Below are 26500 nucleotides of genomic sequence, written 5' to 3'. Positions count from 1 at the left end.
TGTGTCAGCACCAGAAGTTGAAGCACTGTCTCCTAAATCACAGTCCTATGTTTTAGTTTCTTTGTTTCATTCATTGTCAGTTTAAATTTTCACCTATAATGCTAATAGAAGTGTTTTCTTAAAGTATAAATCAGTGTACAGTTGAGGAGATCTAGAATAAAAATAATGCAGTGATTATTTGAAGACTTCCCTTGTAGCTTAGTAAGTAAACTATCTGCTGCAATGCAGGAGACCAGGGTTCGATTCCTGGGTTGGCAAGATTAACTGTAGGAGGAAATGGCAACCCACTCCAGTATTCTTGCCCAAAGAATCCCATGGACAGAGGAGTCAGGCAAGCTACAGTCCATGGGGACACAAGAGTCAGACACGACTTAGTGACTAAACCACCACCACCAGTGATTATTTACATTAAGTATGATTGGTTGGTTTATACAATACGAGTGGTTGGTTTATGCAGTTTAATTGGTATCTCATTCCCTTTTCTCAAATACATCTCAGGCTTAAATATCAAGAAGTAGGGCAAATTTTACCTCATGTCTACAATATCTACTTAATTTTACTTCTTCCAATACATATCTGAATTACATACTTCTTTAATACTTTAACACTACATAATATAAAATATAGATAGGATAGTATGTTTCAGACAAAATTTCAGGCTCAGAATTTCATTTTAAAGAGATTAAGTTCTAGAAACACACATTTTTAAATATTGTATACCACTAGATGTACTAAGAAGGTATTACATTCTAGGAATCAGCAAACTGAAATGGACTGGAATGGGTGAATTTAACTCAAATGACCATTATATCTACTACTGCGGGCAGGAATCCCTCAGAAGAAATGGAGTAGCCATCATGGTCAACAAAAGAGCCTGAAATGCAGTACTTGGATACAATCTTAAAAACAACAGAATGATCTCTGTTCGTTTCCAAGGCAAACCATTCAATATCACAGTAATCCAAGTCTATGCCCCAACCAGTAACGCTGAAGAAGCTGAAGTTGAACGGTTCTATGAAGACCTACAAGACCTTTTTAGAACTAACACCCAAAAAATATGTCCTTTTCATTACAAGGGACTGGAATGCAAAAGTAGGAAATCAAGAAACATCTGGAGTAACAGGCAAATTTGGACTTGGAGTACAGAATGAAGCAGGGCAAAGACTAATAGAGTTTTGCCAAGAGAACACACTGGTCATAGCAAACACCCTCTTCCAACAACACAAGAGAAGACTCTACACATGGACATCACCAGATGGTCAACACCAAAATCAGATTGATTATATTCTTTGCAGCCAAAGATGGAGAAGCTCTATACACTCAGCAAAAACAAGACCAGGAGCTGACTGTGGCTCAGACCATGAACTCCTTATTGCCAAATTCAGACTTAAATTGAAGAAAGTAGGGAAAACCACTAGACCATTCAGGTATGACCTAAATCAAATCCCTTATGATTATACAGTGGAAGTGAGAAATAGATTTAAGAAACTAGATCTGATAGATAGAGTGCCTGATGAACTATGGAATGAGGTTCATGACATTATACAGGAGACAGGGATGAAGACCATCCCCATGGAAAAGAAATGCAACAAAGCAAAATGGCTGTCTGAGGAGGCCTTACAAATAGCTGTGAAAAGAAGAGAAGCGAAAAGCAAAGGAGAAAAGGAAAGATATAAACATCTGAATACAGAGTTCCAAAGAATAACAAGAAGAGATAAGAAAGCCTTCTTCAGCAATCGATGCAATGAAATAGAGGAAAACAACAGAATGGGAAAGACAATAGATCTCTTCAGGAAAATCAGAGATGCCAAGGGAATATTTCATGCAAAGATGGGCTTGATAAAGGACAGGAATGGTATGGACCTAACAGAAGCAGAAGATATTAAGAGATGGCAAGAATACACAGAAGAACTGTACAAAAAAGATCTTCACGACCCAGATAATCACGCTGGTGTGATCACTGACCTAGAGCCAGACATCCTGGAATGTGAAGTCAAGTGGGCCTTAGAAAGCTTCACTATGAAGAAAGCTAGGGAGGTGATAGAATTCCAGTTGAACTATTCCAAATCCTGAAAGATGATGCTGTGAAAGTGCTGCACTCAATATGCCAACAAATTTGGAAAACTCAACAGTGGCCACAGGACAGGAAAAGGTCAGTTTTCATTCCAATCCCAAAGAAAGGCAATACCAAAGAATGCTCAAACTACTGCACAATTGCACTCATCTCACATGCTAGTAAAGTAATTCTCAAAATTCTCCAAGCCAGGCTTCAGCAGTATGTGAACCGTGAACTTCCTGATGTTCAAGCTGGTTTAGAAAAGGCACAGGAACCAGAGATGAAATTGCCAACATCCACTGCATCATGGAAAAAGCAAGAGAGTTCCAGGACAACATCTATTTCTGCTTTATTGACTATGCCAAAGCCTTTGACTGTGTGGATCACAATAAACTGTGGAAAATTCTGAAAGAGATGGGAATACCAGACCACCTGATCTGCCTCTTGAGAAATTTGTATGCAGGTCAGGAAGCAACAGGTAGAACTGGACATGGAACAACAGAGTGGTTCCAAATGGGAAAAGGAGTACGTCAAAGCTCTATATTGTCACCCTGTTTATTTAACCTATATGCAGAGTACATCATGAGAAATGCTGGGCTGGAAGAAACACAAGCTGTAATCAAGATTGCCGGGAGAAATATCAATAACCTCAGATACGCAGATGACACCACCCTTATGGCAGAAAGTAAGAGGAACTAAAAAGCCTCTTGATGAAAGTGAAAGTGGAGAGTGAAAAAGTTGGCTTAAAGCTCAACATTCAGAAAACGAAGATCATGGCATCTGGTCCCATCACTTCATGGGAAATAGCTGGGGAAACAGTGGAAACAGTGTCAGACTTTATTTTTCTGGACTCCAAAATCACTGCAGATGGTGACAGCAGCCATGAAATTAAAAGACACTTCTTCCTTGGAAGGAAAATTATTACCAACTTAGATAGCATATTCAAAAGCAGAGACATTACTTTGCCAACAAAGGTCTGTCTAGTCAAGGCTATGGTTTTTCCTGTGGTCATGTATGGATGTGAGAGTTGGACTGTGAAGAAGGCAGAGTGCCGAAGAATTGATGCTTTTGAACTGTGGTGTTGGAGAAGACTCTTGAGAATCCCTTGGACTGCAAGGAGATCCAACCAGTCCATTCTGAAGGAGATCAATCCTGGGATTTCTGCGGAAGGAATGATGCTAAAGCTGAAACTCCAGTACTTTGGCTACCTCATGTGAAGAGTTGACTCATTGGAAAAGACTCTGATGCTGGGAGGGATTAGGGGCAGGAGGAGAAGGGGATGACAGAGGATGAGATGGCTGGATGGTATCACCGACTGATGGACGTGAGTGTGAGTGAACTCCAGGAGTTGGTGATGGACAGGGAGGCCTGGCGTGCTGCGATTCATGGGGTTGTAAAGAGTCGGACACAACTGAGCAACTGATCTGATCTGAACTGATCTGATAGGGATATAAAACCTCTCTTGGTTATTCATTACTACCTTTCTGGTTTTGGTCCAGTAAACCTGCAATCTCATTCACAGAAAACTGCTATAAATATTACATAAAAATTACCTTTCTGTGTATAAAGGAATAAACTGTCTTTGAATCTGCCTCTTCAAACCACTATTGTGCTCAGTCATTTAATTGTGTCTAACTTTGCATTTTGTGATCCCATGGACTGTAGCCCATCAGACTCCTCTGTCCACAGGACTTTTCAGGCAAGAATACTGGAGTGGGTTGCCATTTCCTCCTCCAGATGATGTTACCAACCCAGAGATCAAACCTGTGTCTCATGCATTGCAGGCAGATTCATCACAGTTGAGGCACAGGGGAAGCCCTGCGTCTTCAAAAAGGGTTGATGATTATGTAATAAGTAGAACTAGCGTGCTTAATTTTTTTTTCTGTTTATTGGTTGACAGTATAAGACAACCTCCAATAGACATTAGGAAAGATTTTTATCCTATTGGATAAATGCAATATTCTACTATAATAGCTCAGTCGTGTCCGACTCTTTGTGACCCCATGGACTGTAGCCTACCAGGCTCCTCCCTCCATGGGATTCTCCAGGCAAGAGTACTGGACTGGGTTGCCATTTCCTTCTCCAGTGGATCTTCCCAACCCAGGGATGGAACCTGGGTTTCCCGAATTCCAGGCAGACGCTTTAACCTCTGAGCCACCAGGAAGTCCTTCACTTCACTCACTCACTCACTATAATAGCTTAATTCAGGTTATATGTATTTTTATATGAGGATTTAGTAAATGTATCTCAAAATTTTTTAAAAAGTTTTATCAGATTGTAAACCTTTCATTCTAAGTTTTATGAAAATAATTAAGATATGTGTATGTACACATTTGTAAATTTTCACAAAAATATAGAATATAAAACATATAGATTACTTACAGGTATATGTGACTATGAAAATGTGTTGCTATATTATTTATATTTCATAAAGCTTAAGACATAGCCAACTCTGGTATTAACAGGGCCAGACTATCACAAATAGTTTTCAGAGAGTGACCCAAGTCCATTAACAACATTTTACATTAAACACATCTTTATTAAGAGTTTTTAAACATCTTCTTAATAAGCACTGTATAGAACTAGATCACAGAGTCATTGTTCTGAAAAATATCTAGAAGGGTTTCTCAACCCGCTGCAAAGAGAACTTTTTTGCCAACCACCTTCTCCAATATCTCTACAGAAAGAAAGTTAAATTCTATTTAATTGGAAGAGATTAATATTGTTAGAGTGGAAGGAATATAAATGGTAAGCTAGCAAAAACTACAGAATCTCAAAAGAAAGGATCTGATGAGTACAGATGCAAGGCAGTTACTGACAGCAGGAATCTTTAGGGACAAAGCCCAGGACCACACCCATTTCAGAAGATCACTGGGCTGCCTTTATAGGTACTTTAAATTCCTTAGTCTTGGTATCCCCCAAGCATGTAGATAGGCTGCAAACTAGAATTGTTGTGCTCAGGGAAAGGCCTTTTAATCCTATAAAAGGTTTAGATAAAGAAGAGGCAATTCCCAGTGCACAGATTCCACAGGCAGATTCTGAAGGTCATAGAAGAGAAAAGAGCTTGAAAAATAGATTTTGCTGTTGTTCTGGTCATTGTCCTCCCTCCCTCCTCCTCTCCCTTTCATCCTTTTAAAGACCAGCTTTTAAGTATGTAAAGTAAAATGTCTGTATGTTTTCAGACATAAAGTTTATGGATGAAGAAGAACATTGGGAATAATGGAGAAAATGTAAAAATCAAATATTTTGTACTAGAGGATAAATAAAATGTTTGGGGTAAAAGAAAAGCTAATTGAGGGAAAGCAAATGATTGAGTTGAATAACCCTGAGAAGACAGTCCCTGAACACTGCCCCCCATTACCCACTCCCTTCAGATCTAGTACTTGGAATAGGATTTCTATAGAAAAACAAACAAACAAACAAAACTAGCTATTTAGAAGTTGGGACACTTTTCTGTCATTCAGGTTTAATCAACTTTAGTAATAGGATCGGTTACATAACTCTACAGAAATTTTACAGAAATTATAAGGCAATGGAAACCCACTCCAGTGTTCTTGCCTTGAGAATCCCAGGGATGGGGAGCCTGGTGGGCTGCCATCTATGGGGTCGCACAGAGTTGGACACGACTGAAGCGACTTAGCAGCAGCAGCAGCAGCAGCTAACAATAAAACATTTAGCAATTTACCCAATGTGAAGAGTTCCCTAGTCTAGAGAGAACGAAACATGCTCATGTGTCTCAGGGTGATTGCGTGTGCTCAGTCACTTCAGTTGTGTACAACTCTTTGTGACCCCATGGACAGTAGCCCACCAGTCCATGTAGCTTCTCTGTCCAAGGAATTCCCCAGGCAAGAATACAGCAGTGGGTTGCCATGCTGTTCTCCAGGGGATCTTCCTGACCCAGGGATCGAACCCACGTCTCTCATGTTTCCTGCATTGGCAGGTGGGTTCTTTACCACTAGGGCCACCAGGGAAGCCCCTTCAGGGTGATTAGCTCACAATTAATTCCCATTTGGCCCTTCTGTAAAATCTCTTCCCTTTCCAACCATTACCCTGCACTGACTTTAAAAATAAACCATAGGCCCCAAAAGGGGTCACTTATGCTAGACCATGCCACCAAACTAAAGTTTAATACTATTAGGTAGTTAGGATAGGAAAAAAGGAGTCCAAAATAGCAGTGGCTAAAAGACAAAGAAAGGGAAAAGCCCGCGGAAAAAAAAAGAAAACCCGTGGACTGGAGGGAGGGAGAACTTCAGGTGAGACAAACACACTCCCTTCTTGGCTAGCCCAATTTGCATAGGGCAGGCTGGGCGGGGAGGAGACAAACAAATAAAAGGAGGAAGCCAAGACAGACTAAGGCTTCTCCTTTTGGGTCAGCCCACCCTCATGCGTCAAGGGTGTACTATCCTTTGCTTGCAGAATAAAACTGAGCTGTAACAAAGCTATAACCCTGGTCTGCCATTTCAAATATTTGCTGCAGCGAGACAGAACTGAGGAAATTACACACTCCCCCAACAATACCTAACCTAATCGATGCTTCAACTTCCTGCAGAAACGTTGCTTTCATTGGTTAGTCAGCAATTTTCTGTTGAGCACCAATGTGGTAATCTGTTGCATGGACCTGTTCCATCAGCATCCCCCAAAGGAAAAAGCAGTAACCCACCTACTAAGACCCTTTTCCCCCACAAGTTAGGTGACCCAATCTGAAATAATTTTTTATTCTGTGCCTGAATTCCTTATCCTGCCTTAGGAAACATGTCCCTTTTTGAATTCCTCTGGAGTTCCCCTCTACTTGCTAGATGAGACACTGCCCAATTCATCAATCATTTAATGAATTCAATTAGATGTTTTAAATTTATTTTACTAATGGCTAATTTTTTTAACAACACCAAATGAAAACAAAATTATTCCCTGGTTAAGATGGCTTTGGGAAGTCCTGTGATATCAGGATACATGTTAAATCTTTTACACTACAGAATTTTACCATAAGGCCATGATCTGTCTTAATTTAATAAGGTTCATTTTCTGCCTCTACCTTAACTTACAGTATGTCTTGGTCACAATGTATATCTCCTTAGTCTATACTCCTTAGGAGTATATCATACTCTCCAATGTCTCTCCTGTACATTTTCATTCTTTTGGTATTTATTCTGTATTCCTACTCCTCTTTTAAACTTCTAATTACTCAGTTCAAATATCCACTCTCCTGATTTGTTAACCATTACCTCCCTGGGAAGTAATGGGTGTTTTCTACCCTGTTTTACCACTTTTGCATGAAGTGAAGAATTAGTCCCTTAGTCGTGCCTGATTCTTTGCGACCCTGTGGACTGCAGACTGCCAGGCTCCTCTATCTATGAGATTTTCCAGATAAGGATATTGGAGTAGTTTGTTATTTCCTTCTCAAGGGGAACTTCCCAAACAGTGATCAAACTTGGGTCTCTTGCACTGTAGACAGATTCTTTACCGACTGAGCTACCAGGGAAGCCCCAAATTTTGTGTGGTTCTTTATTAAAAAACACTTGGCCAATATTATCATCCTTTTTGCTTGTGAATGCATAAGTCTCTAATATTGTGTGATACTACAGAATAGGTATGACATATTATCCAGATCCTACAATCACACACTCAATCCACAACAGCAGTTTGAGTTGGGGTACTTATGTATGTATATTTTATTTCATTAAGTAAATAAATGAATCACATTTTTGAAATAAACATCAGAAGTGAGAGCCTTAATTCTATACCTATTTAATTTAATAACTTTATAAAAATATAGTACTACCTGCTACCATCTACAAGATGCTCTCTGTATCAGGGTTTCCCAGAGAAACAGAAAGGAAGAAAGGAGTAAGGCAGGATTGATTAATCTGTATATCTCTGTCTGTCTGTCTGTTTATCACAGGAATTGGCTCATGTTGTTGTGAAGGCCAGTAAGTCCCATGTTTTGGGTCTGGAGAACCAGGACAGCTGGTGGCATAATTCAGTCTGAGTCTGAAGTATAGACTGAGTCTGAAGCTGGTCGGGGGAAGGCTGATGGTATATATAAGTTCTGGTTTGAGGCTGAAAGCCTGAGAACTAGGAGCCCCAGTGAGTCTGAAGGCGGGAGAAAATGGGTCTCAACTCAAGTAGGGACAGCAAATCAGCCTTTCCTCCACCTTTTTGTTCTCTTTGGGTCTTCATTGCACTGGATTCCACCCACATTGCAGAAGGCCATCTCCTTTTCTCAATTTGCCAATTCAAATGCTAATCTCTTCCAGAAACACTTTCACATACACATTCAGAATACTTTACTAGCAATCTGGGCATTCCTTAGCCTAGTCAAACTGACACATAAAATTAAATATCACACTTTCTAAGAATTTTTCATACTATTTTAGGAATATATGTTTGATGCTTGGAAATGTAGAAAAAGTAAGTAAAATATAAATAGTACTGTCATAATGCCAATAAAAGTTACAAATATCACTAATATGTTTTATCTTCACTTTTTCTATATAAATCAATGAATTCCAATTATGTAAGAATGCTTTTTTTTTTTTTTTTTGCATTCAAGCATGTAATGCTGTTTTTATATGATGCTTAACTAAAAGGAAACATTGATAGCATCACAAGTTCCATTTTCCTTAGAAAATAAAATTGAGTCCTTGTAAATGTAGTATGCCTTAAAACCTTTATCTTTGGTACTTTTCATGTTTGTGTTCCAGGGGACATTTACTAATTTCCACAATAAATAACAACACTAAATGGAAAAATGCATATTGTGGACAGTAGCATGGTATTAGAAAGTAAGAAAAGTGACTCAAACAATGTTAATGGGTGAGTAGTCAATATTACTATGCTAACATAGTTCCTTTAACCTAACAAATAGTTCACTACATACTAAAGAGGACTTTTAAATAAATAGCCTAGATTAACAAAGAATTTCAGTTGAGTACACATGTGATTCAAAAATATAAACCTCAAGACATTTATAATATAACTCATCTATTTTTCCAGAAAATAGCAAAAGGGAAAAATAAACATTACTCCTGATATCACCTCTCAGGGAACATCCTTGTTAATACTTCAGCATTCATGTTTCCATGTTTCTACCTAGCTACCAGTAAAGAATCTACCTGCAATGCAGGAGACCCTGTTTCAATTCCTGGGTTGGGAAGATACCCTGGAGAAGGAATAAGATACCCATTCCAGTATTCTTGGGTTTCCCTGGTGGCTCAGGCAGTACAGAATGCACCTGCAATGCAGGAGACCTAGGTTCAATCCCTGCATTGGGGAGATCTCCTGCAGGAGGACATGGGAACCCATTCCAGTATTCTTGCCTGGAGAATCCCCATGACAGAATTGCCTGGCTGTCCATGGGGTCGCAGAGTTAGACACGACAAAGCACAGCAGGATCTTCCCTGGTGACTCAGACTAAAGCATCTGCCTACAATACCTACCATGTGGGAGACCTGGGTCCAATCCCTGGGTTGGGAAGATCTCCTGGAGAAGGAAATGGCAACCCACTCCAGTATGCTTGCCTGGAAAATCCCACTGATGGTGGAACCTGGTAGGCTACAGTCCATGGGTCGCAAAGAGTTGGACACGACTGAGTGACTTCACTTCACTAAGCACAGCACAGCATACATCTTGGCAAAATAGAAAAATGACCAAACTGTATGTTTTGTTTTTTTTTTCCCAAGCATTTTTTCTAACTATATAATTGTCTACATACTTAAAATGTTATATATTAAACCTCTGACTCTATACCAAGATATACATATATGTATATATATTTTTCCATTAATATGGTACTGAATCTCTCAACTCGTTTTTCATAATGTCTGCTATTTCAGACACTCAGATTCTTATTTTCTAATTTATCCCCACAGAGTATAAAATTTCATGCCAGACTTGCCAACTAGTACTCTATTTCTGACCATATCCTTTCCTGCTCAAAACTTACTACTTATGCCAACCCAGATTAAGTACATATTTCATAAAAATCTACATGTATTAGTTTCGTCACCTACTTCTCCCCTATAGGTGTTGTGTACTCCAGTTGCTCAGTTGTGTCTGACTCTTGCAACCCTCTGAATCGTAGCCTGCCAAGCCCTTTGTCCATGGGATATCCCAGGCAAGAATGCTGGATTGGGTTGCCATTTCCTTCTCCAGAGGACCTTCCAAACCCAGGGATTGAACCTGCATCTCTTGCATCTCCTACATTGCAGGCAGATTCTTTACCACTGAGCCATCAGGGAGGCCCTCCTTTTTTTTTTTTTTCTTTATATATTAACAGCCAAACAATACTACCTGCCATCCTAAATAGTTCAAACTTTTTTGGCTCCTTGCTTTGCTTTTGCTCATTCTCTTTCTATTAACTTAAATGCCCTCATTCAACAGGCCTTCCTACAGGAATATTGCCATTGTTCAGGATCCACGGCCAACATTACTTTCTCAAGATAAGTGACTAGATTTCCCTTTCCACATATGTTTCCCCTCTTCTTTGATCTTCCATACATTTATATATTTTAAGAACATTTACCTAAGTCCGCATTGTACTATTTATCTGCAAGTTTATTTCAGGTATTATTTATGTATTTTATCCTGCCTTTCAGAGAAGACAATGGCACCCCAATTCAGTACTCTTGCCTGGAAAATCCCATGGATGGAGGAGCCTCGTGGGCTGCAGTCCATGGGGTCGCGAAGAGTCGGACACGACTGAGTGACTTCACTTTCACGCATTGGAGAAGGAAATGGCAACCCACTCCAGTGTTCTTGCCTGGAGGATCTCAGGGATGGGGGAGCCTGGTGGGCTGCCGTCTATGGGTCGCACAGAGTCGGACACGACTGAAGTGACTTAGCAGCAGCATCCTGCCTTTATACATATATGTTAAGAAATTGTGTCAAATTGTGTAAAAAAAAAAAAAAACACAAAAGTCTTTTACCAATTTTGTTGCTGATATTTCTGTGTCTAGTATATAGCAAGTGCATGATAGATCCTTATGTAATTGAATTCATGGAAATTTTAAGAGCTGATTAAAAGCTATAATTTATGTCATGTATTATACACCATTTAAGATCTAAATAACTACTCTGAAAGAAAAGTTTAGGTAGAGCTGATAATTTAAAATATGTTTTTCTTTCATTTTAAATGCAGTGACAAGATTGGCCCATATCCCTAAAATCAATACCTAGAAATGTGTACACTTTTAACAAATAAGTCAATCCAACTGCAGTGTGTGCCTAATTCATAGTATGATAGTTTGGACATCATCAAAAAGAAAAACCTCCCAGCAAAAATCTGTTTAACTCCTCCTTACATAAATAGAGCTCCTCCAGCTTTCATTGCCTATAAATTCCCAGGTCAATATTACAAATGATTTACTCTTACCACAGTGAGAATACTGTAAAAACATTGATTCTGGGAGGCTGAGAGATGGTGAGGACGCCGCCTGGGAGACCCTCCATGGAGAAGCTGGAGGAAGGAGGAAGCTGGAAGCATTTAATGGCTTGCACAGGTGGAGAGACAAGAGCTGAGCCAGAGAGGCTTCAGTAAGTGCATGGTTAGGCTTTGTACACTCAGCTCTGTCCCCAAGTTGACTGTTTTCTTTCATGAGACAATAGACTCAAAACAAAACAAGTTCATGTGAGCTCAGGGATAGGGAAGTAGATATAAGCTTTAACTTCTCAGGATAGTTACAGTTCTTTTGCAGAACAGCTTAGATCAGTCGTTCTCAAAGCGTGGTTCCTGGACCAGCAGCATCAGCGTCACCTGACGACTCATTAGAAATGCAACTTTAATCACCAAAACAGGTAGTGAGCTGGATTGGGAGAACAGATCTTAGTTTGGCAACCTCCAGTCTAAATGACCAGTATTTATGAAATAAGAGAGCATGAAATCATCTACATATTATAGGAAAGTTTATGACTAATTTTGTGGAAGATGAACTGATGCAGAGATAGGTTAATTATATTCCAAGGTTTTAGTGCAAAAATGCACTGCTTAGTCATGGGATATGCAATTTAAGTCTAACTCCCTAGCCTCTAAAGTGTACACTGCCACTTCTTTCACAGTGGAGAAGTGAAATAGGGTGTATAACGCTATAATAATTTTAAATGTGCTAACAATTAAACAGTTTTCTGAAAAGAATATAAAATGGGCTGATCTGACAAGTAAAGAGTTTGGAAGGCACCACATCCATTCTCACAACAGAACAAAGCTGAGAAAATCTAAAAACCAGTAATTCTTCTTTCATCTATAACAGAATTGGGATCACGGGGGAAAGTACTGCCCTGAAAACTGGAGAGACGGGTGAACTCAGAAAATCACAGCTTACAGAGGGAGCAGATACCCACAATTGAAGCCAGTATCAAAGGGAGCCCTAAATGGACTGTCACAATTCATGAGTCTTACTTTTAGAAATCTCACCAGGCTCTCATTGTGAAAAGTAGAGAAAGGTCCCTTCATGCTTCTGCCAGGGGAAGGGGAGAAGTACCACTTTTGAAATATGTCCAGAGCACCTATTCTTCATTGCAAATGTCTCTTTCTAAGGAAACTATTTTTCCAGAGCCTGGCAAGTTTGATTTTGTTGTTGCTTCATTGCTAAGTCAGGCCCGACTCTTTGCGGCCCCTTGGACTGTAGCCCGCCAGGCTCCTGTGTCCATGGGATTCTCCAGGCCAGAATACTGGAGTGGGTTGCTGGGCCCTCCTCCAGGGGATCTTCCTGACCGAGAGATCAAATCAGGGTCTGCTGCTTGGCAGGACGATTCTTTATCACTGAGCCACCAGGGAAGCCCCAAATTTGATTTTACCAGAGCCTTAACTGACCAAGGAGAAGAGAAATACCCAACTCCAGCCCCCTAAGACTTCCTGCATCACCTAAGGTAGGGAAGACAAAAAGGTGAAGCGCATGAGCGGAGGTCACAGCCTGGGAGCACAGTTGCCCTCAAAGAATGAAAGCTATCAATGGGATTACAGATGCCTCCTCTCCCCCGACACATCTCTCCTCTTCACCATCACACTAACTGGGATCCTTTACAATAATGAGGGGTTCCAGCTGAAAGAATTGCAAGACTTGTTCCTACTTTTTTTTGTTTGTTTGTTTCTACTTTAAGAGAGATTGTCATACCGAGTGAAATAAGACAAAGACACATATCATATGATATCACTTATATGTGGAATCTAACAGTGGATTAAAAGCGGTATAACTGATAAGTGGTGAAAACAAAGGAAGAAGAGGAAAAATTCAATACAAAGAGACTGGACAAGAGAAAAAAAAATCTTTCCTACACAAATGTTACCGGATTGTGAGAGAGAATGAAAATACTGGAGAGAAAGTGAATCCAGAAGGATACTCAAGAAACTCCAGTGCATCATGGGAAAATATCTTTTCGATGACACTTGAGACTTTACCTGATGGCAAGATGGCATCTACTAAGAAGCTGACCTGCCTTTGACAGTGCTTTACTTCAGCACTGTAACCAGAGAGGAAGTGTCGTAGGTGGAAAGAACAAACATAAATGTGTGTGGACGAGGTTCCCCCTTCAGCTCTCCCCTTGCACGATGGCTGAGCACTGTGAGTGGTGGGCATCAGTGCTGTGAGAATTACAGGAGGTAATGATCTGTCTCCCTGTTAAAGGGAGATGTACTTTCCTCTCATATAGGTTATTTCTGAAACAAAATCATTGTGGATAGTAGATAATCTTTGTGTGCTTATCTCCCACTAGTATTATTTTCTAATTTCACAGAAGGAATATATTAGATTCCTGTAATGTTCCATATATAAACTAGGCAAAATTCAGAAAAAGCATCATTGCATACAATGAATCAGTTCAAAATTCAAGCATATTGAATTGTAAAAATTATTAAAATTTCTCAGTTGTGGGACTGGCTTGATACCTTCTGAGAGAGAGCGTTTACACCAGAGAAGGCCATTCGTTCAATCTTACATCCACAAAAACATATTTTTTTTTGGCTACAGGAAGGCACCTTGTTTCAGCTTCTTTAGCTAAGTTCTCTCAGATTTGATGATCTCTGTGATAGACTGCTACGGTGGAAATAGCATTCAACTTTTCCCTTGAGCTGAACTGACAGGCAAAGTAGAACTATTTTTCTCAGAGAGTTGGTGGAGGATGTATTGTTTTACCTCTCCTCACTCCTGGATGCAATTTTAAAGAAAGATTGCCCCATTTTAATGTTCAACAGTCTGAAGAAATTTCATGGTCAGGGAATAATAATTTTCTCAACAAAATTTAGCCCCTCGATACCATTTGGCTATATGCCAACATGTAAACATTCAGATCCACCTTATTAGAAAATTGTTTTAATGTAGCTTCATGATCTAGTAAAAGAGATAAGAATGCAGCTTGTGAATAGAGCAGAAAGGCTTAGCTCATTTCATATTTTTTTTAAAGATTGCTCCTGCCTGACTGATTTACCTAGGAACTTTATCAAGGGCAACTGGAATTGTCGCCTGATTTATATTAATGGAAACTGAAGAGACTGAAGTAATTTGTGAACAGTTATGTGTGAAGATAGAGCTGTAACCACAAGTGGTCACCTTGCCCTTAAACTATACTGTCCTTCCAGCCACTGGGTTATGTAATGGCTATAACGAGGGGAGTCTATGAAATGGAGTGTCGTAGAGTGTGGGAGGATCACCCATCAAAAAAAAAAAAAATTAACCATTTTGACGGAAACTTTCCTTTTTATAACTGGATGTCCCTGAGATATTTGGATGATGTAAACACAGCTTTGAAAATACAATTTCTCCAGACCAGTGTAGCATGGTTTAGAGCAGAAGCTGCCAAAAGGCCTCGTGCTGGGCGGTGTGGGTCAGCAGTCATATTTTCCTCACACAGCAGTAAGTGGGCAGAGAGACCAAAGGCAGTCTCAGAAAACACAGCCACAACACACATCCAGCTGGCACACACTAGAATGGCCTCCCAGGGTTTATGGCCTGTTCTCTTCTGATTATTAACCTGGTGTCTATTCTGGTGGTCAGTGTCTATGCTCCATCAGCTAATGGATAGATTGAAGATCATCACTGCATATAACAATACAACCTAAGATAATGAGATTAATAATGCAGGAAACGGAATCTGGAGGAATATTAGACATGAACAAACATTGTTAAATGAAGTAAACTTAGATGAATCGGTGGCTTTCAACAGAACATATTGTATAGCTTGGAATTCCAAGAGAAGTTTACAAACATTGGAAGGTAGCATCAGGTTTGGGCTAATGGACTGCGAATCCTCGACTGTTGGCTGCTTTGCTGTTATAACACTTCAGATTCTTTTAGTCCTGCTGCTGCTGCTGCTGCTAAGTCACTTCAGTCGTGTCAGACTCTGTGTGACCCCATAGACGGCAGCCCACCAGGCTCCCCTGTCCCTGGGATTCTCCAGGCAAGAACACTGGAGTGGGTTGCCATTTCCTTCTCCAATGCATGAAAGTGAAAAGTGAAAGTGAAGTCACTCAGTCATGTCCGACTCTTAGTGACCCCATGGACTGAAGCCTACCAGGCTCCTCCGTCCATGGGGTTTTCCAGGCAAGAGTACTGGAGTGGGGTGCCGTTGCCGTCTCTGTCTTTTAGTCCAGTGGTCCTCATTTACTGTGCATTTAAGAATAATCTGGTGAATTTGAAAAACATCTGACACACAAGTCCAGCTGCAGATCAATTGAACAACAGTCTACTGAGAGTGGGGAACAATGTTAAGTAATTTTAATAGTCGCCCATGTCATTATAACTATGGCTTTTGAAACAAGCCTAATTCTTAATTTTAAGATCATGTCTGAGTATTGTCATTAGTTACTATTCCAGGCTGAATTGCGTCCTCGCAGAATACACGTTAAAATCCTAACCCACAGACGGGACTTCCCTAGCAGTCCAGTGGTTGAGACTCCATGATCTCAGTGCAAGGGGCACAGGTTTGATCCCTGGTCAGAGAACTAAGATCCCATGTGTTACATGTGTGTGCTAAATCATGTCAGGCATATCAGACTCTTTTGTGAGCCCGTGGACTATAGCCTGCTGGGCTCCTCTGTTGGAGTGGGGTGCCATTTCTCCCTCCAAGGGATCTTCCAACTCAGGGATCAAATATGCATCTTTTTATTCTCCTGCATCAGCAGCCAGGTTTTTATTACCACTGCCACCTCAGAAGCCACATGCCACATGGTGTGGCCAAAAATAAATAAATGAAAGCCAAAAATGATAACAAAGTAAAATCCTAACCTCCAGTACTTAAGACTTTGGCATTATTTGGAAATAGTCACTGCAGAGGTAATTAATTAAGAAGAGGTAGTACTAGAGGATGGTGGCCTGCTGTGTGCTCAGTCTCTCAGTCTTGTCTCACTCTTTATGACTCCATGGACTGTAGCCTGCAAGGCTCCTCTGTTCATACGGCTCTATAGGCCAGAAGACTGGAGTGGGTTGCCATTTCCTTTTCCAGGGGATCTTCCCGACCCTGGGATCAAACGCGCATCTCTTGCGTCTCCTGCATTGGCAGGCAGAGTCTTTGCAACTGCGCCACCAAGTGGGGAAACTTTGACATAGAAACATATAGGGAGAACACCAGGTGAGGATGGAGGCAGAGATCAGGGAGACGCAGCAGACAAGGAACAGCAAAGACTGCCAGATAAACCAGCAGAAAGTAGGAGAGATGACGGGAACTGAGTCTCCTTCACAGCCTCAAAAGGAACACCTTGATCTTGGACTTCTAGCCTCTAGAACCTTGGGACAAGCGATCTCTCTGGTTTAAGCCAGCCGGTTTGTTAGGGCAGCCCTTGTAAACGAATACAGCTAAGGGTGCAATCCGTACTTTAGCTTAACTCTAAGTCTTGCTTTCTTCCTACGCACAGTGAATATGTCGAGTCTATGGATCACTGAATTCCTCTCCCGTTTTTTCTTTGTATGAGCAGATAACCTTCTGCTGTCTCTTTCTTTCCCATAACAAGGTAAACTAGCTGATCATCTTTCTTAGCTTTCCTTTCAGTTTCTTCACTAGAATATCGTTCATTTATGTTCAAGCAGCACAAGAAATCTGTGGTCATCAGGGAATGGTGTTCTTTATATATGTTTCTCTAATCCTTTAATTAAAACCGACAGAAGAAATAAGCTTCTTCAAATACGTTGACTGTGCAGTCAGGTATTCCAGTCACCTCAGTTGAGGTCTAGGAATATGTTGGAGATACCCCATTCCAATACATATTATATCATGGTGCTTATTTTATTGTTTGGGGGAATAATTCTCATGGAGGCACTGCTGGGAAACCAGTCCTTTCATAGAGGAAAAATATACACTTACTAGGATTCTAGATACATCTTTTCTACTACAGGAGTTCTTAGTTATTTCAAACATCAGACTCCAAAGCTCAAAATAAGAAAAGGGAACCAGAGAGAACTGAATAATGGCAGAGGTTGGCAACATCAGCAGCAGCATGGAGTGGATGGAATGCGTAAAATCTTTGTGGAAAGAGAATAGAATATTTAACAACAGAAGCAGGAGGGGAAGAGAAAATATTGCTTATAAGGTCATACGGACAAGACAGAATAATCAAATGCCTGGGGTAAGTAAGGATGGTAAAAAGAAAAGTTATAAAGGAAAAAAATACAAGATGCTGCTGAAAATATCACCATGGTTTCACAGGAATAGGTATGAAAATAGGTCGATGATGATGAATCTTAGAGATTCTTAAGTTAGAGAAAAATAATAAAGATGAGAATATAACATAAAACACTGACTCAGTCATTCCTCACTAAAGATTTGATTTAGTCATGATAGCACGTGTATTCTCAAATAAATCTCTGTTCTTACTAAGCTGAACTTTAATTACCTGAAAATATATTAGCACCATCAAAAATGCTTGAATCTACACAGTATACATGGGACCCTGTAGGCACTGTTACTGAGGTGTTATTACCTGTCCTATGGGAGGGGAAGGAGGAGGTTTCATATACTGGCATTTGAAACTATAATTTTCACTGGCTTTCTATGCTCTTCACTGAAATTCATTTCTTAGTAAAATTCGGACTTTTTATTTGGCCTGTAGCTTTATATGCTATTACAGAGTTCTACAGAAAAGACTTTTTTTTTTTTTTTTTAGAATATATAAATGATGCAGTTCACTGAACACTTCTAATTCTTCTCCCATCTGGGTATTATGTGGGGTTTCAATTACCAGCCCCCTTGAAATTAAGTGTTGTCAATTGATTTGCTTTAGACAGTATTATAAGTGTGGTCACATTGCAATGGAAGTGCTAAATGCTAAAGGAAAATTCACCCTGTCTTCTTTCTTGGATAATCATGGAAGGATGGTGGTGGTGGTTTAGTTACTAAGTTGTGTCTGACTCTTGCAACCACATGGACTGTAGCCTGCCATGTTCCTCTTTCCATGGGATTTCCCAGGCAAGAACACTGGAGTGGGTTGCCATTTCCTGCTCCACATGGAAGGATATATTAAGATAAACTCTAGCCTGGGTTCCTGATGACTATAATGAGGAAAAAATTCCTACTGCTGCCTGCACCCTGTGATCTATGATGGGCAGGTAACATGAACAAAATTGTAAATACTTGCTGTTTTAAGCCACTGAAACTGTAGGATAGTCTATTACTTCAGTATAACATATCTTATATTGATAGGCAGGAAGGTTATAATATCTTTTATCATCTTAAAATAATTAAAAACATAAAGATCTAAAGAACAATAATTTCTACACAAAAGCAATTAATAGTGAATTCTTTTTTCACACGTCATTAAAGGAAAAGCAAAAACAAAACAAACAAAACCAAAATAAAACTTACTTATCCATATGAATTTGTCTATTTGCTCTGGAAGACTGTTATTTGTCTTAGAATTAAAATGAGTGGATTTTAAAGTATTCTGAGAAATCAAAGAAATTAAAATTTTTTTATTGCACAAATTTAGAATTCTTGTGCTCTCTCTTGTTCTTACTCTCTTTCTCCTCTCCTCCTTCTCTCCTCCCTCTCAAAAGAACCCATTTTCTAGAATAAAATTTAGGGTCACTTCTTATTCTGTACAAATAGATTCACAGACCCATTTGAATTTAATAACCTTATGGAATCCCCACAGTATCCTAAGTAGCGGTGTAATCTGTCATCCTTACACATTGACTTATATTCTCTTGCCATTCTAAAATGACTGGTAGCACTGTATGCAGTGGGCATAAAGCCAATCTGCCTAACAGCTAAAGTCAGTACAATGTCACATTTGTGTGAAAACCCTGCAGACATTCAAATCCATTGGAAAGGATTTTAAATCTTTTCTGAATTACGTCCAAAAAGTGATAAAGGAAAAATCACAATAATGAAACACAGCTACTCTAATGCTATCTTTCCACTGGCTGCTACCACCTCCTATGGCAAAATGGCTATCTCTTAGTCTTGCAAATCATTCCTCATTACTCTCTCATAAAATTGAGCCCATTTCTATATTTCTCAGTCCTTTCCTTTTAACTCTCTTTACCAGATCTTAATTTTATTCAATTAGCAAGCTTCCATTTTGGAACTCCTTTTAATACTTTTCCCCATCTCTTACCTACATGAACACAAATAATGGTCCAAAAGTTGATCAGACAGAAGAAATACAATAATAAGATGAGAAAATGTTTATGGCTATTAAAGTATATAAGCAAATGACAATTGCACACAACACAAATGTGCTTATAAAATATTGGGATGGCCAAAAAGTTCATTTGAGTTTTTTCATGTTACAGAAAAGCCCAAATGAACTTTTGGCCAACCCAATATAACATTAGCCTACAATGTAAATTGAAATACTTCTCACTTTATATTTAGATTTAAATATTGAATTATGTACCCAATGCTCTATTTATTTGCTGTAAATTTGCTTCTCTTCTATCATGCAAAGAGTTGACTCATTGGAAAAGACTCTGATGCTGGGAGGGATCGGGGGCAGGAGGAGAAGGGGATGACAGAGGATGAGATGGCTGGATGGCATCACTGACTCGATGGACGTGAGTTTGGGTGAACTCCGGGAGTTGGTGATGAACAGGGAGGCCTGGCGTGCTGCAATTCATGGGGTCCCAAAGAGTCAGACACGACTGAGCAACTGAACTGAACTGAACTGAATACATTTCTATTAACACCTGTGTGTGTCTTGAATAAATGGGGAAATTTGTCAGGCTTCTAAATAGTTTTCTGAGTCCCCAAATTTATACTGCCACCTTATCACTTTTTCCCCTAGATTTATTGTTTTATTTACTTCCTATGATATTTAGTTTTTAAAATAAAAAGATGGTAGAAAGAACTTTTAACTTCATTTCATTTCTAATAACTAAACTTTGGAATGTGAAAGCACAATATTAACAGGTGATTGCAAGAACTGTAAGTTGAAGCAAGATCACTCTAGAGAAATTTAACATGAACACTATACGCTTATCCTTTTATGATTTCTACCTAGCAGGCAATTGGCATCTATATTTTCTTCTCTTAGATATTCTGAGAAGCAACCACATGGCAGCATTTCATATTTCACAAACTAAATGACAGTGCAAAAGTAGTTTCCCATAATGGAGGTGCTTTGAGAAGTTGAGAACTATTATGTGACTCATCAGCTTCAAATAATTCAGGCACTAGAGATAAAGGGTAATATCTCTTGTTGAAAGCACAGGTTGAAGGAAGTATTTTCAGTGGAAAACTTTCAGAACCTCTCTGCATAACGTATAGTGCAAAATTGTGACAGGTTTATACTATGCAGTTCTACATAATGGGTTATGGGAAAGCAAATCAACAAGAAACAGAGAACAAAAATAAACAATGTGCAGGATGGACAGTAGGTTAATTTGGTGACTGAAGCTAATATAATGGCTTTTAGGTACATTAAATGCTTTTTTCATGACACCCATAATTAAATGAAGTAGAGTAAATCATATCTTAAAGAGAAATCTGATTCTGCTATGTGTTAATTATCACCAAAATTGGATAATTGCTTTGTGGAAGAGTTAATTCTTTCTGGCAAATAGAATGTCAGGTACTGAGTCTGGTTTAATTAATACCTTAGTAATTACAATACTTTATTATATGAGGGAAAACTAATTTACCGTTGCTCAAAGTTAATCTCTCATTCTACAACAGGCAGCTCAAAATGGCATTTATTTTTTAATAGTTAATGTTCTGCAAACAATGGTACTCAATAAATGTTTATGACTGTTTAATTTACTTTTGTTTTTGTAAGCGTGTGATTGGTCCTTTGCAAAAAGGTGGCGCCGTCAATACTGGCATTGACTCGGACTCAGTGTCTTACCCTGAGATTTTCCTATCAGTCAGTGTCCTTGTATAGACAGACGATAATTGATGGAGTAGAATAATATAGATAATTGCATAAAGAATAAGTTTGAAAAGAATAATATTTCCCTTCAGGAGAGAAAATGTAAAAGATCACTCTGTTGGCAGTACTCAGGGAGACTACAGGCAAGCTTAGCAAACAGTCTTAGTTAAAGGACAGCCACGCAGACTTTTTCCCCTTCTTTTGGATTGTACTTCTGGCAATTTCATGTGGCTTTAGGCAACTCCATGTTTCTCTTTCCCTCAGATTTTTTCTTTCTTCGACTCTCAATAAAATACAAAAAGCTAAACACAAACAGTCATGATCCTGTTATTTGCAACGTTCCGAAGGGCAGCGGAATGCTTGACTTCCCGCAGCTCAGCAGTCCACACAGCACGTTAAGTGTAACTGTTGGCACATTCAGGTAGTATGTAGCAGACCAGTGATTTGTAGTTTGGGAGGCTGTTTTAATGGGCATTGAATTGTAAATGCAACTGCCATGAAATGGTTTGAATTGTAACATTGATGAAAATGTGTTTGCTAAGTGATTCCCTAAATTACTTTATGGAGTATAAAACATCTGCATTTAGCAAGATTCTATTTGGCTGAAAAATAAACATTTATAAACCACCAGCTTTCATGTCTGATGACAATAATGTACCGGAAGACTTGAAATTGCATGACAATCTAAATATGCTTTCTCTTAAAAAGCAAATAGTACTGTTAATATATGACATATTAGATTGTACTGTTTAAAGGGTAAATTCCTCCAGAAGATATATAAATGTCGTGGTATACATTCCCACTTACAAAACCAAATGATAAACAGCACTGTGATAGACGCTGGGTTAGGAGAAGGTCGATTTTGATAATAAAGTACACGTTCACAAAATCATAAACAATGGTGAAACATCATTCCTTGGTTTCCTCAAAAACTGAAGAAAATATTCAATACCAAATCAGTTTTGTTCAGTAATTTTACATTGCTGGTCCAGCAAACAATAAATTTAGAATAATGCAAAGCAGATGTTTGCTTTAAGAGTCCATGGATACCATACTTATGAAGGTATTTGAGAAACAATAGAAAATTCAACCAGGTGCTTCTTACCACAGAAAGTAAAATAATACAATAATCAGTGTACTGTAATCAGACCCAATGGAGATCAGGCTTACAGAGGTGTACAGATATATTGGTATAAAATAGCTAAGCAAAGAACATTTCATGAGCTATTTGCACATTTCTGTAAGTTACCATCCACACTAATCTGTTTGAAGGAAATGTGACTTTATATAGTGCCCATCAGAGACTGTCTCTCTTTAATCGAGTTTGATTCTACTCATATAGCTCATAAGTTCCTCCTTCAATTTAAGCAGTAAAATTATTTTTATATTTATTAAATCATAAAACTTTTATGTTTTTATAACAACGTAACCATTAGAATAATATTTTGGCATTTTTTATTTTAGTAGATGCAAGCAATGTTAATTCAAATATTCATTGCTTATATGTAAGTACTACCACCAACAGTAGAAGAACAGAGCAATGTATTACCATTAGATTTACAGTCAAAGATCTATCCTTGACTCATTATTCAAAGACATTAGTGATCATTTGATTCACATATATTAATTTTTTGAAAAAAAATCCACATGTATATCTTATGTCAGGATAGACTTATAAATTCATGCAGGTTCTTCAATGAAAAGAAGGTATTGTCCTAGTGCATGAACAATGGCTTGATATGAGTTTCAGTATTTCATAAAATTTTCAATGGCTTAAGGCTATTCAACATATATCAAATGAATCTATCTTAGAAAAATCATATTGCTGTATTAGAAAGTATACTTCCTTTTCCATAATATTAAGCAAGGTATTTGACTTCTTGTATTAATAGTTAATATTACTCATTACTTGCCTGATTATTTACATGTTAGCTGATAAAATAATACCTAATTAATTGACACATATTGTAGTTGACACAATATTTACCTCATTATTTTCTGAATTTCTTAACATCCTCTTAATTCTCAGTCTGCTCATTGTCACTCAAACTGAAGTATTTCCTTCATAATAAAGTTATCTTGCTACTTATAGCATATAAATGATTTTAAAATTTCAGTGTTAAAAAAACAAATCTCTGGAATTGCAGCAAAGGACAATAGGAATTAAAAAGGACAGGAAAAAAAAAAAAAGCACAGGCCTGGAAGGTCTTTGTGAAGAGTAAGCTGAAGCAAAAGAGCTAATCACCAGATTAAGGTTTTTGAGTAAGACTCAAAGATAACAGGTGTATAATTATAGAAAACCATGTTCATACACTGTTAAGGAATTTCCTTCAACATATTGTGTTCTATTCATTAGGTGCTCAGTAACTGACAAAAAACTAGGCGTTATACAATTTAAAACATTTACTCATAGGAAACTGACGCTAAGAGAGAGAATCTGTCTGTGGTCACACAGCTAATGAACAGATTTAAGTATTCTTACTTCTGGTATTTTTGTAATGTAAACAACATGATCTAGGGGTGTCATCTACTACAATGCTTCCCTCACAGCTCAGTCGGTAAAGAATCTGCCTGCAATGCAAGAGATCCTGGTTCAATTCCTGGGTTGGGGAGATCCCGTGGAGAAGGGATAGGCTATCCACTCCAGTGTTCTTGAGCTTCACTGGTGGCTCAGCTGGTAAAGAATCTGCTTGCAATGTGGGAGACCTGGGTTCAATCCCTGGGTTGGGAAGATTCCCTAGTGAAGTGAAGTCGCTCAGTCGTGTCCGACTCTTTGCGACCCCATGGACTGTAGCCTACCAGGCTCCTCTGTCCATGGGATTTTCCAGGCAATAGTCCTGGAGTGGAAGGGATAGGCTCCAGTATTCTGGCCTGGAGAATTCCATGGACTGTATAGTCCACTGGGTCACAAAGAGTTGGATAGGTCTGAGTGACTTTCACTTTCATTTTCTACTAAAATATACTAATATGGCTTTAGCAAGATTTCAGTTAGACCTACTACTGTACAAGAGTATCAAATTGATAACCAATTCCTATAGGTACAAATAGGGATATATATACAAAAGGCCTTAAATAACTTTTTTCCCTTTCAAACCATTTTCCCAGTTCTTGACATTTGTCACAAAATATTTCACAGATGTGTAAAAAGATATATGTACATGGATGCACACTACAATAAGTAATTGTCTATGTGGTGATCTGTAGAGCACAATTTATTTCTAGAAATCGTTCCCTGTGGTCTTTCACATCTACATAAATCCTGTGGATCTGCTATTACTATGGAATGCCAGTCCCTGGGCCAGAGGTTGTCAACTGACTGAAGCCTGATCAGTTAAAACTCTATACTTGTATACTTTGACTTAGAACTGGATAAAAGGAGTTGAGAGGTGTGTATGCGTGTGTGTGAGTGCACATGTACACACAGTTGTGCACAGGTGTACATGTGTGTTTGTATCTGGGTATGGCGGTGAGAAGTAGAGAGCTTGGCTGTTGTCAAGGGCCATTTTCTTCTGAATTTGCAAAGTGATGAAGACAGTGTGTATTCCAAGAAAATGAAGTTTATACACAGAAAGAAGCAACTGAAGTTGAAAAAAAGCAGCAGATTACACACACTCACACACACACACACACACATATAAACAGAGTGTGTGTGTGAGAGAAAGAGAGAGGAGAGGGAGGAAGAGAGGGCCTTGGAGAATGAGTTCCTAATTCCGTTTATTCATGAGACATTGCTACATCTTCCTGTGCTTTGGATTTTCAATTCTTCTTTAATTTACACAAAGTACTCTAGTACTCACCAAACAAATCACCGTTTTCTCCAAGCTAGCTTGGGATAGGCTTCCATGATTCACAACTAGTAGTTCTAACTAACACAAAATTTTTATATTAGTAATGAAGGCACATTCTAGTGATTATATAATTACAACACAATCATATAATGGGTTTTCTGCAACCATTAAAAGTCATGTTTTGAACATTATTTAATAAACTGTGAAACTCCTCTAATTATAATACCAAGTGAAACAAAGTGAGATGCAAACAGCATATAGAGTGTAATTCTTTTGAAACTCTAAAGTTAAAAAAAAAACATTTACAAAGACCAAAAGAAACTCACCAAATCATTAAAAGTGGTTATTTTAGGCATTGCAATTATGGTTAATGTTGATGTTATTTTTCTGGTTTGGAACAGTTAATATATTTTTTCATAAAAAGCAAAATAATAAGCAGTATTTAAGTTGTATCTCTGATTAAAAAAAATTTATTCTTTACAAAGGCACATAGAAGGGCTGGATCAAGATGGTGCAGTAGCAAGACCGTCAGCTCACTTACTCCTACAGAACTACAACGGCCTATACAGCAACTTTGAGAACAACCTGAAGACCACCAAAACAGAATTTCTACATAACTGAAATGGCAACCCACTCCAGTATTCTTGCCTGGAGAATTCCATGGACAGAGGAGTCTGGCACGCTGTAGTCCATGGGGTTGCAAAGAGTCAGACGTGACTGAGCGTCCTTCACACACACACAAGAAATAAATAGGAATGAACACGAACAACACTAAAGAAAGTCATCATCACAAGGGCAGAGAGCAAGAGAATAAGAAAGGAACAGAAAAGAACTACGAAAACCATGAACAAGATGGCAATAAACACATACCTATCAATAATTGCTTTAAAGGTAAATGTACTAATGCAATTTACATGTAAATGTACTAAAGGCTCCAATCAAAAGACAAAGAGTGCAATATGCTAATAAACGACCAAAGTGTTCACTGGAGAAATCAAAGAAGATATCAAAATATACTTTGAGACAAGTAAAAATGAAAACACAATGATCCAAAACCTATGAGATGCAGCAAAAGCAGTTCTAAGAGCAAAGTTTGCAGCAATAAAAGCCTACCTCAGGAAACAAAACACGTCTCAAGTAAACAACCTAAACTTATACCTGAAAGAACTACAAAAATAAAAACAAACAGAACCCCACATTAGTAAAAGGAAAGAAATAATAAAGATCATCGCAGAAATAAATGAACTAGAGCAGTGGTCCCAAACCTTTTTGGGACTGGTTTCATGGAAGACAATTTTTCCACGGGCCAGGGGCAAGGGGTGGCTTTGGGATGATTCAAAGCACAGTGCGCTTGTCGTGCACTTTATT

At 38.6% G+C, this 26500-nt stretch overlaps 1 long non-coding RNA gene across 2 annotated transcripts in view; it reads right to left on the bottom strand.

Annotated features, from left to right (window-relative positions):
• Positions 1-26500, bottom strand: part of LOC147370037 (uncharacterized) — a 163196-nt gene that overhangs the window by 12791 nt on the left and 123905 nt on the right. The gene's annotated exons all lie outside the window — the stretch shown is intronic.

The sequence above is a fragment of the Bos grunniens genome, chromosome 7 (assembly GCF_055505025.1).
Source record: "Bos grunniens cultivar Pamir isolate PY7600 chromosome 7, Bosgru_T2T1.0, whole genome shotgun sequence".
Classification (NCBI taxonomy): Eukaryota; Metazoa; Chordata; class Mammalia; order Artiodactyla; family Bovidae; genus Bos; species Bos grunniens.
The sequence above is the reverse complement of the archived record's forward strand: the minus strand, read 5'-3'. Positions and strand labels throughout refer to the sequence as shown.